The sequence below is a fragment of the Rhea pennata genome, chromosome 1 (genome assembly GCF_028389875.1).
Source record: "Rhea pennata isolate bPtePen1 chromosome 1, bPtePen1.pri, whole genome shotgun sequence".
Classification (NCBI taxonomy): domain Eukaryota; kingdom Metazoa; phylum Chordata; class Aves; order Rheiformes; family Rheidae; genus Rhea; species Rhea pennata.
Window position 1 is genome coordinate 83,323,555 of NC_084663.1, and position 16,047 is coordinate 83,339,601.

Consider the following 16,047-nt stretch of genomic DNA (forward strand, 5'->3'; position numbering starts at 1 on the left):
CACCTCTTTCCCAATGGCACAGAGGTATTTCTCAAACAAACTCTGAGAACAAATCTCAGACTCATACCCTGCAGTGCTGTAATTCTTGGCATGCATATGTCAGGAAGCTGTTTCACCCACAGGCTGAAGTATCTTGGAGGTTTCGTTGGGGTTCAAAGATCCTATTTCTTTGTCTTGGGCCACAGCACTTGCACATTGGCAACATTATTGGAGACTGGGGCTAGGAAAGATTTAACATTGCACTGGGGAGAAGTTTTGAATGGGCAACAGGACCCCAGACTTAGCTAAGTGCCCATACAAGGTTTCTGAACCCCCTGGCTTCTTATGTCAGCTCTGCAGCCTTCCATGTTAAAAGAACAACATGATTAAGCTGCCCTGGAGCTCAGGACCATGAGAACAATTTACTAAAAGCCTCAGTCAGCCACCTCCCAAATTTTTGCTGATGCTCTGAATGCACTGTGCAACAGGAGCAAGAAAAAGAGAATGTCCAAATATTTTATGTTTCTGAAATTAAGTTTAAAGCAAAAGGAGACTCCAGACTGTGGCTGTTTCTCTCAGGCCCATTGCAGCTTCCCCTATCTATGGCAGAAACACTTTATTTCTCCCTTGAGTGTTTTATTTGCCTTCAACATCGTTCTGCAGTGTGTCTATCACGGTATCTGCAAGCACAGGGAGAGCAACCTTGTAATAACTCATGTGCGGAGGAAGATGTGTAGCCTGTTAGCCTATATTGATGAATGAACTCATCAAGTCTTCTTCTCCAGGAAGCTTCTCTGATTCTCTAATCCCCCTGGCTAACTAGTGAGTTGCTGGTGGACTCAAGGCCCTGAAAGAATATCTTCAAACTGAAGCTACCTGTTCCTGTGCTGCACCACTCTTAAAGGTAATTCATTTTTTCCTTATAGTACTTAGTCTTTAAAAGTGTCCTAAAGCTTAACACGGAATGGAGAGGCAAATGCTGTGCCTTCAGTCCTAGAAGCATAAATCAGAGAGCTGTTAGCTTGAACTTTTTGATGGATGAAAATGTCGTTTTAGCTAGATGTCCAGTAAAGCTCCAGGCTGCATTCTCAGACACCTACCTAAATGGGTGGCCAGAGTTCACTTAGCCACTGGAAATTCACCTAGACAAACAGAAAGCGTATCTGCTATGGAATCATTTCAGAAGTGATCCATGTTCTGGTCAGATTTGCAGGCTAAAGCAGAGAGAGTTTACAGATATAACTGCAGTAATTTGGTGTTTGTTCTTATAGCTTTCCTTCTGAACAGAGAAAAGAGAACTGGATAATTTATGTATCCTGAACACCAGGGCAGGAGATAGAACAAAGAGGGCACAGGCTATGCCAGAGCATGTCGAGGAGCTCATGATTAATGTAACCTTGCACGAGACCAGAGACACAAGAAAGGACAGTTGATAAAAGTCCTGAATAACTTTAGCTACTCAGACCAATGTCAATGATTATAAAGCAGTGCCAAGAGTAGGTGAAGAAAAAAAGGTCTAGTCAGCCCATGGCTGATTCAGAGAGACATTTGTTTGACAACACATGGGAACATGCTGTAGAATGAGAAAGCAACTATTTCTATTAGAGAATTTGGATTTTAGCCTCTTCTCAGGGCTCAAGTCAAGTTGTTTGCCAGAGATTTACAAGCTATTCGTTTACTCCTATGACCTGCAACTAAATTTTACACTGAATGATAAAATACTCTGCAGTGAAAGTATAGGTTTATTCTAGGCAGAAGTGTTACTGGCTGCTCCCCCCAACCCCCCCCCCCCCAAAAAAAAAAAAAAAAGAAAGAAAGAAAAAAAAAAAAAAAACAAGAAATAGGGAAGGTAGGCAAGGCCTTACCACTCATCTATTTGAATAGGATTCAGCAGAATATTTGTTTATTGCACAAAAACTATGTTTTACCCTGGCAGGAAGAGAGTCCAGAGTCCAGTAGATCTCTTTACACAGTAGACAGCTAAATGAAAATGATGTTATTTAACTTCAAACATCACTTAGAACAGAAGTGGATTATGCTGGATTAGAATATAAAAACAGATTAACAAATAAGCTACTATAACACAAATTTGTTGTAGATTTTGCACCACTAGCAAAGAGTCAGATATCTGGGACTTGCTGTTAAAGTCTCTGTAGGAACAGGATTATTTTTCATATCAATTTTTATTCTGATTAAATCCTTATAACATAGTGACATTCAATTACTGCATTTTTTGTGAAAACTGATCTGCGAGACTTAAGATCCATGATGGTCCCAGGAAAGAAGAGAAGACAAAGGAGTAGAAAGTAGTAAAATCATTGAAATGGAAGAAAAGAGGAAAAAATATTATAATTTTAGGCGGCATTATGATGTAATCTCCAGAGACCCCACTTCTATTGTTAGTAAAACTGATAAGATTTAGTTCTGAAAGGAGACTTTGACAGGAAAGATTAATAAATGGGAAAGAAAGGAGAAGAGCAAAAACTTTTGAGAAAGAAAGGTGATAGCGTGGTGTTCAAAGCTACCAAAAGGGACTAATAGGAGTATTCCATGTATCTGGGAAGTTTGCCTTGGAAACTGTGGGGAACACATCAGATTACAGAGAATGCTGTGAAAAATTGAAGTAGTTTAAGTGTAGAGCAAGTTTTAAGAATATATATGGGGAATAGGTAACTATTGAATAATATGGCTTATACTAAGGACCAAAAACATACATCAGGTGAATGGGATCAGGCAATACCTGACTTTCAGAACATCATACCTTTGGCCTCCATGGTCTTTGATACCTGTAGAAACTGGGACAGTTGACATGTTTGACATTAGGCCCATGTTACTGTAAATTGTGGAACTAGGCTGACTCACAGTAGTAAAGATAGATAGGCACACATTTAAGTAGCTTTAAGATCAGAGCACAAAGGAGTGGAAGGTGCAAAATAAGCAGAGCAGGTGAACCTGTCCTTGGTGTCAATTTTACAAAAGAGGAAAAGGAGATGAGGTGTTCTGTATCTGAGTGGTAGAGTTTACAAAAGGAAATATGGAAAAAGGTAAAATATGGAGTGATAAAAGTGGAATTGAATTGTAATATGATCATTGGCCATTCTATGAGGCCAGTATTACTGTGGTTACTGTAAAGGGCTGTTAGAATTGGACTCTGTTGGCTTCTTTCATGCTTGAGGCAGGGATACATTTATAACACAGTTGCAAGTTCTTGTGAACTCTCCACAGAGAGACTTCCCTGATGTTATCCAGCAATGTATTCAAACCACATCTTTTACAACAAAGGTAAATGCTTTTCCCTTGCTGGAAGGCTAAAGCTCAAAAAAAGCTATACACGCCTTAGCCATGTCTTGGTCTTTGGTATGTTGCTGAGAACACTTTCAGTCTTTCCTCATACATTATGTAGTCCAGCCTCTCGAGCATCCTAGTGGCTCTCCACTGGCCTTGCTCCAATTTGTTGACATCTCTCTTGAATTTGGATGCCCCAAATTGGATATAGCACTCCAGATGCGGCCTCACAAGTGCCAAGCACAGGGAACTAATCATTTCCCTTTGTATCCCAGCTACACTCTTGCTAGTGCAGCCTAGCATGTGGTCCATCTTCCTTGTCACAACTACAGGCTCTTGTTCAGCTCAGTCTCCATCAGGAACTCCAGGTGCTTTTTTTCTGCAAAGCTGTTTCCTTCCCTTCTCCCCTTGCCCCAGTCATTGCCCTGTCTGTATTGCTGCCAGGAATTGTTTCTTCCCAAGAGCAGAGCTTTGCATTTGTCAGTGCTGAACTGCACAAGGTTCCTGTTAACCCATTCCTCCAGCTTCTCAGGGTCTATCTAAACAGCAGTCCTACCCTCAAGAGGTTGTCAACTCCCAATTTGTTATCATCTTCAAACTTGCTGAATTAGTGACAACAAGCTAAACTGGTGCTAGTGCTGGATTCCTCCTCAGATGCCTACTGTATTTCTGCAGCATGTTGTTTCCACTCTCCAAGTATTTGCTGCAATGTTGTTCTGTGTGATCATCCTACAAAGTAGTCAAACAACATAAAAAGGAGGCTGAGCTTTTACTAAACTCTGAATTTTTCCCAGAAAAGACAGGCAGCAAGACTTGTTCTTTGAACTTGTTTTTAACATGCTCTTTTAAATCTGTGCATGATGCTAGATGTATTGCCACTAATCCATCCTTATGCAATACAGTTAAACTGGCTGAAGCTTCACCTTGACACAGAATCCAAAAGCAAAGTGAGATGAGAAAATGCAGAGGTTAAAATCTGGTTGATTATAATGATCATTGGGTATTATTTTTAAAACTTGCAAGGCCCATTTGCAGAATGGAACCCATCTGCCTAGGTCAAAATACCCCTTGCTCACAGTGCACCTATGGGTCCTTAGTGCCAGTACCATTTTACAAAATGGGAGTTTTCAAAAAGCTGCATGTGAACATAAATGTCCTCTCTCCAAATATCATGCAAGTTAGAAAATTCCTCTGGCTCAAGATTGCCTCTTTGCTTGTCTTGAAATGATCATTTCTGATACTTGGATTTGGAAGTAGCAAATCTCAACATAAAATAAACACTTTATTTAAGGCTGCGGCCACCTTGTTATTTCTTCCCAGGAACTGCAATGTAAGCTATTTGTTGTGATGGCTTTCAACATATGGAAGATCAAGATCAGATTCCTAAAATATTCTGAAAACCACTTATAGCTTTACCAGTGACTGTGGTTAAATATAAAACCTAAGTAATTTGTTCTATTAAAAAATCGGTCTTATTTTTATCAAGTGATGTTATAAGGGCATGTTCTAAATCAGCCAAAAGCTCTTGCAGCTCTAAGAGTTTCACTTCTGCAATTTTTAATGGCATAATTAAGTTACTGTATCTTCTCTGTGCATTTTGCTTGAACAGAATTCTTCCTCTGACACTGACCACATCAAGCATACTCCAGAAGATTAATAATTTGAAGAAGCCACAAGCAATAAAAATGCAAGAGCTGAATAATCATGTTGAGTTTATTTTTCCCCTGCAGAGAAGAGTCTCATTTGGACAGGGTTGGGCTGTGATGGGCACACAGGACTAAGAAATGAAAACACACATTTAATGCATTCATATGACTCTTCTCTTTCTGACATCCCTCTTCCTACTATCATGCACTTCTCCATAGCATGATCCTAGTTTAAGACTGCTCTGCAGCTATTCCAAGCACCCTGTCACCAGAATGCATATTCCACGTCAGATTAAAAAACAATTTTTCTGATGCACATGAGACAGGTGGTATAGAGCAGGGTCAAGGCAAGCATGTAGCAGACCACTGAAATTCCCTTTTCATCGGGCAAGCAGTAAGCGTATGTTCACAGCTGGAATGTGTGCTCAGCTTTCTTTAGTGGAGTTCAGCACTGACCTTTTGCAGCAATCCTCCTGTTGTGGTAAAATGGGCCTGCTTAAGTAAACTCACATATACCACATGCACTCCAGCTGTCTTCTCCAGCCCACCATTTCTCCTACTGTTACAGAAAGCATGAAGGTATGAGAATGCCGTAATTTAATGTATAAATCTATCATGAAAATGATGCTGTGAAAAATAATTGTGCCTGTGGCACAATAAATTCCACCCTAAGAAATCGGTTCAAGAACTGGCCTTAGAAGTGCATATTAATAGATCCTGGATTGCTGTATTTTGTTCTTGTATGGTTGATGCAAGCACAGGAGATTAAAGCCTCTTACACCAACTTCTGCTGAATCCTATTGCCATCTCCAGTTTGCCCATCCTTACCTCATCTTGGTTGCTTTGTGCTTGTCATTTTTGTTCTTGTTCTGCTTTATTTTTCTAAGTTTGATTTGTATATGACTCCATTGTAAAAAATTGCTGCTCCTTGCTGCTGCCTTGCACCTAAAATGAAGTGACTCAGTTTATATGGAGAGAGCAGGGAGCTCCTATGACCTACTTTGTTTTTCCTAAAGAGGCTTAGGGAGCGTTTTCAGAAGCATTTCAAGCAGTGATGGTGGTGAGTGATACCCTTTAGCAGCAAGGGAGGCAAACAGGATGAGCAGCTGGAGGCATTACCTTTTCAGCAGACAGAGACTGAAGAGAGATCAGTCTTTCAGGAGGTCCCAGCCTCCCTTTTTAATCCTAGTTAGATCTTCCACTGCTGGGACATTTGTGCCATGTACATGTCCAGTGCTTTAGCACTTAACTTGCCTCATGATGACTCTAGGACCCTTACAGGCTTCTGCACAGCACCTGAGGAGCATCACTCACTCCTGAATCATGAGAGCCAGTATAGTGAGCATGGACATGTTATCTAGTTCAGCCATAACAGAATATTATAGAAGGCCTTCAAAGTCCACCATTCTCCTGCATTCAGACCCTAATCTCAGGTCTGGATCTATAGTCCCAGAATCTTTCTTAAAGAAGTTAGACACCAAAGAGGAAGGAAGATCCACTGGCTCTTTTCTTTTACTGTGGGATGCCCTACATTGTTATATATTTGCCTGTATAGAAGGCTATATCTACTTTTTGAAGCAGAAGGCAATTTCCAAACCCTCTTCTGTCTGAAGATGACCAAATCCAACTTCTCTCTGATGGTGGCTTGACCATTAAGGGAAGAGAATAGGTTATGAAGCCAAGTTTGGCTAGAAAAAGAGACGAATGAGAAAGAAGGCATCACTCTTTCCATGTGCCCAGGAAGCCAGAGAGCTTGTGCCTGGAGGGAGATAGCACAAGATGTAGCAGGTACATTACCAGTCTGTCTGAAAACCGTGTGTGAAATTTAGTCAATACACTACAAAAATCCAGCTAACCTAGGTTGGAAGCACCACTGAATGATGAGGCTCTTGTGGGTAAAATTGGTGTGTGGAGCAACACTCAGGACTTAAATATGAGCATAACTTTAAACCTGTGTCACTCAAGTTTTGCAGTTAGACAAATACTTGCTTTCTGAATTAGCGCCCTATATATCTGCAGAGTTGCATTCAGCAGCAAATCAGTTCTCCACCTTGACTTAGCATTTTATATATACTGTGGGTCTGATTTATTTCAGCTGTGAGACTGGACAGCATTATGTTACCCATCAGCACAAAGATACCAGATCTTTCAGGAGTCACAGGGAGTGTTAAAATCAGCTGAACCCAGCCTGACAGAAACAAGGCTGCTGCAGCTCCATGTCCCCAGGTCCATACGGTAGTGAGGCTGAGCATGCTGGGCCTCTGGCTGGTCAGGATGAAAGCTCATTAGTGGAAAATATATACATATGTATGTACATATATATATATATATATGTGTGTGTATACTTATACATACATGCATGTATGTATACATATATGTATCCACCCAGTAGCTGGTGGGCTCTTTGATACCTGATCTATCCAACTAGCCTGGATCCCTATCCTCCCCAGTTGCTGGCACTCCTGACTCATGGGCTCCTTTGTCTTGTGGTCCATTTGTCGGTGCCTGGTACTTAGACTTCCATGCACAGACATGCACACAGAACAGAGAGTCCAGGAAAACAGTTAAAAATGGAGTTCAGTAAGAAGAAAGGGCAGGTTACAGTGACGAGGCACAGGGCATGGTCAGATAAGAGCACTGATCACCAACCTGTTTTTTAGCAGCTGGCCCCTTTTATTCCCTTTTCCTCTATTTTCCCATGCTTGTTTCTCTCCCACCCAGCCCCTGCCAATCCGCTTTCATTCTTCTCTTTTCCTCCGTTTGTCCTTCCCCCCTAATATCCTCTAATAAGTCAGGTGCAATCTCAAAATGCTTTTTCCTCAGCATCTCTTAATGAGTCCCATAACCCTGTAGACAGTAGTCACTCTCAGTTTTTAAGGTGATCTGGTTCAGGCCTCTCCAGTTGACCTCTCATCTGATGGGTCACATACTGCAGCAATGTGGCTGATTTTCCTCATCGGTAAATAGTTATTTATTGTAAAATAAAGATAAGGAGAAGAAAAACTAGAAAATATCATCTACTTTCAGCAAATTATTTCTCAAACAAAATTAAAACATACTGCTGTTGTCCAATAGTAGTGTACAAAGATAAAGAATCAACATGATGGAGAGTACCTTCTTTAATTTCTTTTTTATTAATAACCTTAATGAGTTCATCACAGCTCTTTTTTTTTGTTTGTTTGTTTTTTTTTTTTTTTTTTTTTTTTTTTGTTTAATTCACACGGTTCCTTTAACGGCAATATAGACATGAGATCATAGTATCATAGACGTTTTGGTTGAAAGGAACCTCTGGAAGTGATTGAGCCTAGCCTCCCATTTGAAGTGGGACTGTTGCCAACTCCAGATCAGACCAAGCTATGGCTGACTTTCATGCCATATTTCCAACCACAAAGACACTTATCTAGCTTAACATATGATGATTTCTATACAGCTAAGAATAATTCTTTAACTACCATGCTCTGGATAGTATCTGATTCAATTTATTGTAAAACCTTCTACAAAATCTTTTCTTTTTATTTAACTGCATGATAAATGTCAGAGCTTCTGCTTTCTCTGCAAGGGAGTGGATTTTGTAAAAACATAAATATCTGAATAGCTTCACTACCGTGATTGAAAGGTGTAAGGGGCTATTCATTTATGTTTACTTTTTCATGAAATTTCCACTACTCAGTGTTGATGCACTACTAACAAGGATGCTTTGGGAAGTGAATGTTTGAATGGTTAAGAGCAGTACAAATCATCACCGGAAAACCACCTGATCACTGGTGGTTTAAGCCTATTATGACACTTATCCAGCACTCTTAACTGTGTATTTCAATTTTGCAAGGATGAGTTTCATAACTCATGGTTTTCAAATGAAATAGTTGAAAGTGAATATCTCTATTCTATTAATTTCCCCTGGACTGTATTTTATATATGACAGAATTAAGACAGGTTTATGAAGAGCTATATATGTGAGGATAATCCAGCTTGACTGAAATCTCTTTAGTACTGAAAGTATGTCATTATTTTTTTCTCTTAGGATTTGATCCAAAGTGCTCTGGAGTCACTAGTTTTTCATATGCACTAATTCCAGTGACCTTTGAGTTAAGACTTTGGTGTCCTGGAGTATGTAATGGATCTAAACTTGGTGTCCTGAATATAGTGAATTAAACATTGAAAATAACTGCCCAACTAACACAAAACCAGTAAGCAAGCTTCTTCTGTGCTCAGGATACCTGTGCTGGAGTTGCCATGAACCTGGGGCTGAGGAGAAAGCTATGGGAACGATTGGTCTATATATTTCAGAGAGAAAACTTATTCTCATCTCCACATGATGGCAGAACACCTGGTCCATCAACCAGGTGATTTTGAATGCCCTGGAAACTTTTCTGCAGGATGAAAATGTTCCCAGTCAGTAAAATTTTTCTTATGGCCTACATTTCATCTCTCCATAACTTAACTTACCATTAGCTAAAATACAGTACATAGCTTCAGTGCTAACACCAACAAACCCTTAAAATTTGCTACCTGTCTTCTATGTGACTGACAGCCATATGTATTTCAATCACCTGAGTGCTTCTTTAAACAGTTTTTACATCAATCTAATAGAATAGCATTTGATTCTGTGACAGGGAGGTTTACAAGCACTAGAAAATTTGAAATAAAGAGAGTTTGACTTATCCCGGGTGTTCGGTACTTTAAAGTAAGGCAGCTAATTCCTTTGCGTCCCCTCTAGACCGTGACTCACGATGGCTATGGTACTCAAGATGCAAAGTTTTGTCTTCTGTATTGCCACAGTTACCTGTGGGCCATGTGCTGGGTACCGAGGGTTTTTATGCTACTTGTGTTGAGCTCTACATCCATTGTAGAGCATGCATAGAGCATACATGCAGCTTGCCTGCGCATTGCCACCTTTGATGGGACTCATTATAACTGCCAGCTACCAAGTGATTCAGAAGTATGGCTAATAGGAAATGTATTATTATTGCGAAACTTTACCTTCCTTGAGGACTCCAGACAGTGACTATCATTACAGGCAGAACAGAAGGATCATTGGATTAATCTGCCCAGCAAATTCCACTTACTAAAACACTGCAGAATGGCACTGACTAGTAAAAGCATTTCTGCTTAGGAAAGTAAAATTACCATCATTAGTAGACAGCACTTCCCTGAGTTATTTTGAAGGTTTAGAAATCAAATTAAATTAATATATAAGTGAACTTCAGGAAGATGCAGCAATTTTCAGGAATGTATTTTTATCTGCAGTTCATATCTCTTAAGGACAAGAAAGCTCCATAAACACAGCTGGACAGGACTAGCTATCAACACAAGTGTGGTGCATTTTGCATGTAGTAACATCAGCTTGCGAGGTTTGTCCATATTATGGACTGTTTGAAAGGAAGAACCACTTCCATGGGCAGGGAGAATTGCCTGAAACGGCTAAAAGCACATTCAAGATAACAACTGGTGGTCAGGCAGTGGTTTCCAAAAAACTATTCAATAGAAGCTGTCACATCCTCTTGTGTAGCTGGTCAAGCTTGAGGGAAAGCTCATGTCCCTGGCCCACTGCAATTTCCACTTCTATTGGTGAACGAGGAAAGATACATTTCTCAAAAAAGGATGCTTGGCTGGCTTGTGCTGGTAGGATTTCCGCTGCAGAAACGGGCACATATAACACTGGCAATGTGAATGCTGCACACGCAAGGAGAGGCAGAAGGAAATAGGCTGATTGTGGGGTGATGCTATTTCTGCCCAGCTTTAGAAGTGTTTTTTGGAAGAAAGCCGAAACGGTCACTATAAATGACTTGTATGAGTGAACACAGAGCATTTTGGAGGATTATAATTTATGCCAGGCAGGAGCTGCTATGATTCAGTTTAAACACTTAAAATAAGACATTTGGGAGACAACCAAACCAACTTCAAGTCTGGTAACTTCTCAGTTCAAGACACCTAAATTTATATGTACAGGGTCCATTCCTGGATGGTGCCGAAGGAACTTGAACTTCACTTAAAGCTACTAGGGTCCAAAGATGCTCTGATGATATGTGTCATTGTTATGAATGAGCCCATGCCACTTGGAGGGAGCTGACAACCAGTAGCCCATGGCTTCCTATACTGCTTGTCCAAGGTTGAATTGATTCATATTAACTAAAGGTTTACTTACCACAGGGTTTTGTCTCTCATGGAAAGTATATCCTGCAGGAATGAAATTTTAATTTGTGGTATGTTCTTTGGTGTGGATTTAAAACCAGTAAATATATCAAGCCAATTGGGAACAAACTATGCCTGTCGATACAGATGCTCACGTATGTATCACCAAAAGGAAGAACAGTAGGAGGGAGAAATTCAGTTTCAGTTGAGCAAACAGAAAGGTAGATATAAAGTCATATTTGCCATCTCTGAGGCAACTTAAGAGCACTTTATAACAAAAGGGATGGCTGTCCTCGTGTTGCTTTGTAAATTATGCCATGGATATCACTCTTAGAAAAATGTTTATACATTGTGAGATTAATTTCTAAGTTATTAGAAATATTTCCCCTCTAATTTTTACGTATCTTCCTTTGCTAAGTTTTACCTCTGCTAGTTCAAACTCTTTTAAAACAGTCTGCACAAACCCACCTTGTCTTTAATGTCTGCACCCTTTAAATATTTACAGATTGTTTTCATATTCCCCTTTAGTTGTCATTTAGCCAGTGTTACTTTGTATCTCTTCAAAGTTATCACCCTTGGAAGAGCATACAAGGACAAATTCTGCTCTTGGTTACATCTGTGTAATTTTGGAGTAAGTCTGTGAACTTTAGTAGACTTTCAATTTACGCTAGCAAAACTCAGAGCAAAAGATGACTGTGAAATAAAATCTGTATCTAGGAAGATAGTCAAAGTTAACATCACATTTCTCAGGCTCTAGATTGCAAAAGATTGTTTTCTATAATAAGGTCTTTTGCTCTATTTCCAGTGACTGGCATGAAGATTTAGGAGACACGTTGTGAACTGCACCCACTATCTGAAATATGCTAATATCTATCATAGCTCTTCTGAGAAATACAGATACAGCGCAATATTACATGCTAGTTCATTCTCAGTTCTTTTTTAACTCCAAACTGATGGGTGGGTCACTCCTGCTATGCTTGTCCACTCCTTCCATACACAGTGTCCTCTATAATGATGCTCTTGGTATGTTCTCCAAAGCAAGAGATTCTGGAGATGACAGCTTGTCCACATATACTTCATAGGGGCAGCCTATAACAAGGCAGAACTTTTAAGACTTACTTCATCTCTGACGTTGATTAGTTTCAATGGGCTTTTCATTTTTACAGCCTTTATTACAAAGGGTGAATACAGGTTTTCTCCCTTTGCAGGTTATTCTGACAAAGATGAGAATGGAAAGAAGAACCATAAACCATCTTTATCTTCCTAGAATCTGGATTAAGCTCCAGGAACTAATCTTAAAGAGCTTTACAGGCTTCTTATGGGTTCCTCTATAGCCTAGAATTGCTAGGGCAGCCTAGGCCATGTGCACAGCAAGAACAGCATTGCAAACCTGAATTAAGATGCAATACACATGTCTACATCAGAAACTACAAGCCTAACACACAAGCAGCTTTTGTCCATTTATGGAAAAGCTTGGTACTACAGCATAGAATGTAAATTTCCCCAGGAACTTAAAAGCTCTGAGTATTCGAGAATTCATCTCCATTTTGAAAATAACAAGCACGTAGGCAACTTGTTATGTTTGAGTTCATTCAGGTCATAAATTAGGTGTCCTTCAATGCACATACTCTCCAGGCTCAGCCTGGTAGACATTCTGACAATCTAAAACACTGTCACTGTATCAAGGACCTCACTTAATAAAAAAGCCTACCACCTTGAGCATTGCTTAGTACATTGAAGACCAAGATTTGATTTGCTTTTCTATCTGAGGGGATTCAAACCCACATTTTCTGTCAGACTATAGATTGTGCTGACCTAGGGGTATTCCTCCATTCTGCTCGCTGAAGCTGCATTTGCTCTGCTAAGAGGAACTCTTCTGTTCATTCGCCAGCAGGAGAACACAAGAGGGAGCACTGTTTATGAAAGATGAACCCATCCCATCTGCTTGTCTATGCTAAATGCAATTGTTAGACCTCTTTGCTTTCTGTTTAGCCCAGCTTTTCAAAGTAATTCTGCTAACAAGTAGCTCAAGCCATAAGCAAGGCAGCATATACTTTTGTGATGACTTCTTCACATACAGAATATATTCTTATTCCCACAGGTAGTACCTTTATTCTCTCAAGTGCGTCAACTTCCACCATGGTATTTAGTTCACCACTATGTTGCTACTGAAGACTCCGCTGGCTTGTCACTAAGTGTTGCTCCTCATGATACATGCTTGCTTTGCTCCATTTGCTTCTCAACACTGTGGGAAAACTACAACAAACTAAAACTACAAATGTTTAAACAATATTTTACCATAAAGTCAAGTCCTTGGAACTTACATGACCAGGAGCAGGTTGCTTGTGCTTCTGCAGAATGATATGTTCTTCTAATTCTGTGATTCCATGATACTAAATTCTACCACATCCAATATAAGGGATGAAATAAGAAACCTATTTTTGTGCAACTTTTACATTCCATCCTGCTATCTAAATGATGCAAAGTTATAAGAAGAGGATAGACATATCTTTACATTTCTGACCTGATCTGAATACCAGGGAACAGTACTGCACTTTTAGTTTTAGTACAGACAAGAAAATTTCTAATTATGGTACATGGCACAATGGTCAAAATATTATACAACTCTGAATTAAACTTCATTCTAACTAGGGGAAATAGCAAAGTACAGATCAAATGAACTGAGCAACTTTAAGCTCACATAAATAACAGAATTGGTTTAGAACTCAAGACTTAACCTTATTCATAAACTCCTCCTTCAGATTAAATCCTCTCTCCCTAATTCTCTTCTATGCTGGCTTCACTCATCTCTCATACAACAGGGAAAGCTGTAAGATAACATCTTCCAACTGTACTTCATTAATTTATATTCTATAATTCACATTGAATGATTTCAGAAGGAAAGATCTCAGATGTGGTTCTTTCTCCCCAAGCAGCGTTGTGAACAGTGAAATTTCTGGAATTATGATATGATAATAGTCTGTTCAGAACAAGGTCCACAGATCTGTTTCTCAACTATTTGCATTTTTCTCCTCCTGTTTGTTTTCAGTCATCATCTAAGCAAACTAACACAGATTATGTAACTGAAAGCAATGTTCTGAAGGTCAGTCAGGTATGTCCTTGAAAAACCATGATTATTTTTGATTGTTTTCTTTTAATAACCTCATTTCAGAATCTATAAAAGACACCTGCAGATTACATCAGCCACTATGAGCATCACAAAAACTAAACAATGGCATTCCTTCCTCACTTTCCTTAGTGGCAAGAGCAACTATTCAGTATGAGTCCAGCCACATAAACAATTTCACAGAATATTTTTAAGGCATTAGATACTGTCATCCTTCCAAGGAATACTGCACTACATATACAAATAGAAAACCTCATGCCTACTGAGTCATTTTCCTCTTAATCTCAAATAGCTTCTCATGACTCAAACAGGATTTTGCACATGGCTTTACTCCATAAATTGCAGTCCTTATGCTACTGTTCTGTGCAGTTGCCAAGTACAGATAAAACAAAAAGGAGAGTTTATGTCATCCTACCTCTGTATTATTTGCCTTTCTGCAACAAAAAAAAGTTAAAATTTTGCTGTTAGCACTACTTTCTTGGGAATATCTAGGAAAAGCTGGAATAATAGATGCAATGGTAAGAGCCTTTTGGAGAAAGATACAGGGTAGCAGACCAGTACAGTATTTACAATGTCCAGGCTTCAGTAGCATTGCAGTCAGAACTAATAGTTTTCCATATATTGGTAGCATTTCACTTTTCATAACCTCATCCTTAGAACTTATTTGTTCTTTTTAGTATCAAAGACCAGTAAGTAATTATGCTGAAATGTTTCTATGTAATCTATTGTCTGAGGACTGAAAACACGTATCTTCAAAAGTCAAAGGCTGTAGGATGCAAAACAAAATCTAAACCCTTCTCAGAATTACTTGGGAGTTCTACATGTGCAGTAATAACTTAAATGGTATATCCTGGGGTTTTGTCAAAGTAACAGGAGAATTTGGGTATAATTTTTATTGGTAGAGAACCCCTAAGTATAAGTCAGCTGACTGCTCAAGAATTTTTGGTGTGCCACAGGTTACATTTTGGCAGATTTACTGATGGCGGTGGGAAGTACAAAATATATAACACATAAACCTGTTCTACAACACAGTCAAGTCCCACAACTTATAAAAGGAACACTTCGGCTGCTGTATCTTGAACAAACAGAACAGTGGTTAGAGCACTTGCTTTTCTGGGACTAGAGTTTGATTTCAGCTTAAGGCCATCACTGTAAAATGAGCTCTAACTGGATTAACCCAGCTCCTTCTAGATGAATTTACGTTCTTCTTTTCTAGAACACCAAATTAGGTCACATTACTTGCATGATTCTTCTTTAGAAGTTTTTGGCACAAAAAATAGCATTTGACAGTTCAGCAAAAGGTGTTTGCTGGGTTGCTTACATAGCTTCTGTATAGTATGCAGGTGCAGAACTTAACAAAAACATTAAGCAAAGAGTTTTGTTAATTACACAGGGCCTTTACAAACATCACAAACTGAATTAATACAAGATGATTCTTTATAAAAAATTTAAAGAATTTTACAATTTCCCCGGAACAGAGACTTACATTCTTCACATTTATCAAACTAAATAAAGATCACATTGCAGGAAGACAGCAAATCATTTGATTTTTAGTCAGCCTCCCAGATCTGCAGTTTCCAGTGCAAAATTTTGGCAATACATAAAAAGAGATTACAGATTCTAAGCCTGTCCGGCCAGGATCCCAGGGCTTCCAGTGGAACAGAACTGAGGAGTACAGAAAATCACTTGGGACCTCCACTACCTCAGCCGCTTGGCTGCATGTCTGACTGTTCTGGGGACCCTGAGAACCCCAGTTTCAGAAAGGACTTTTCCTGTGGTAAGTCTCCAGGTTGAAAGATTGTTTCCAATTTTCTGGGTCCACAGCTGACTTTAAAAAGACTGACTGTACAAACCAGGAGATAAGCAAATTTGCTTCTT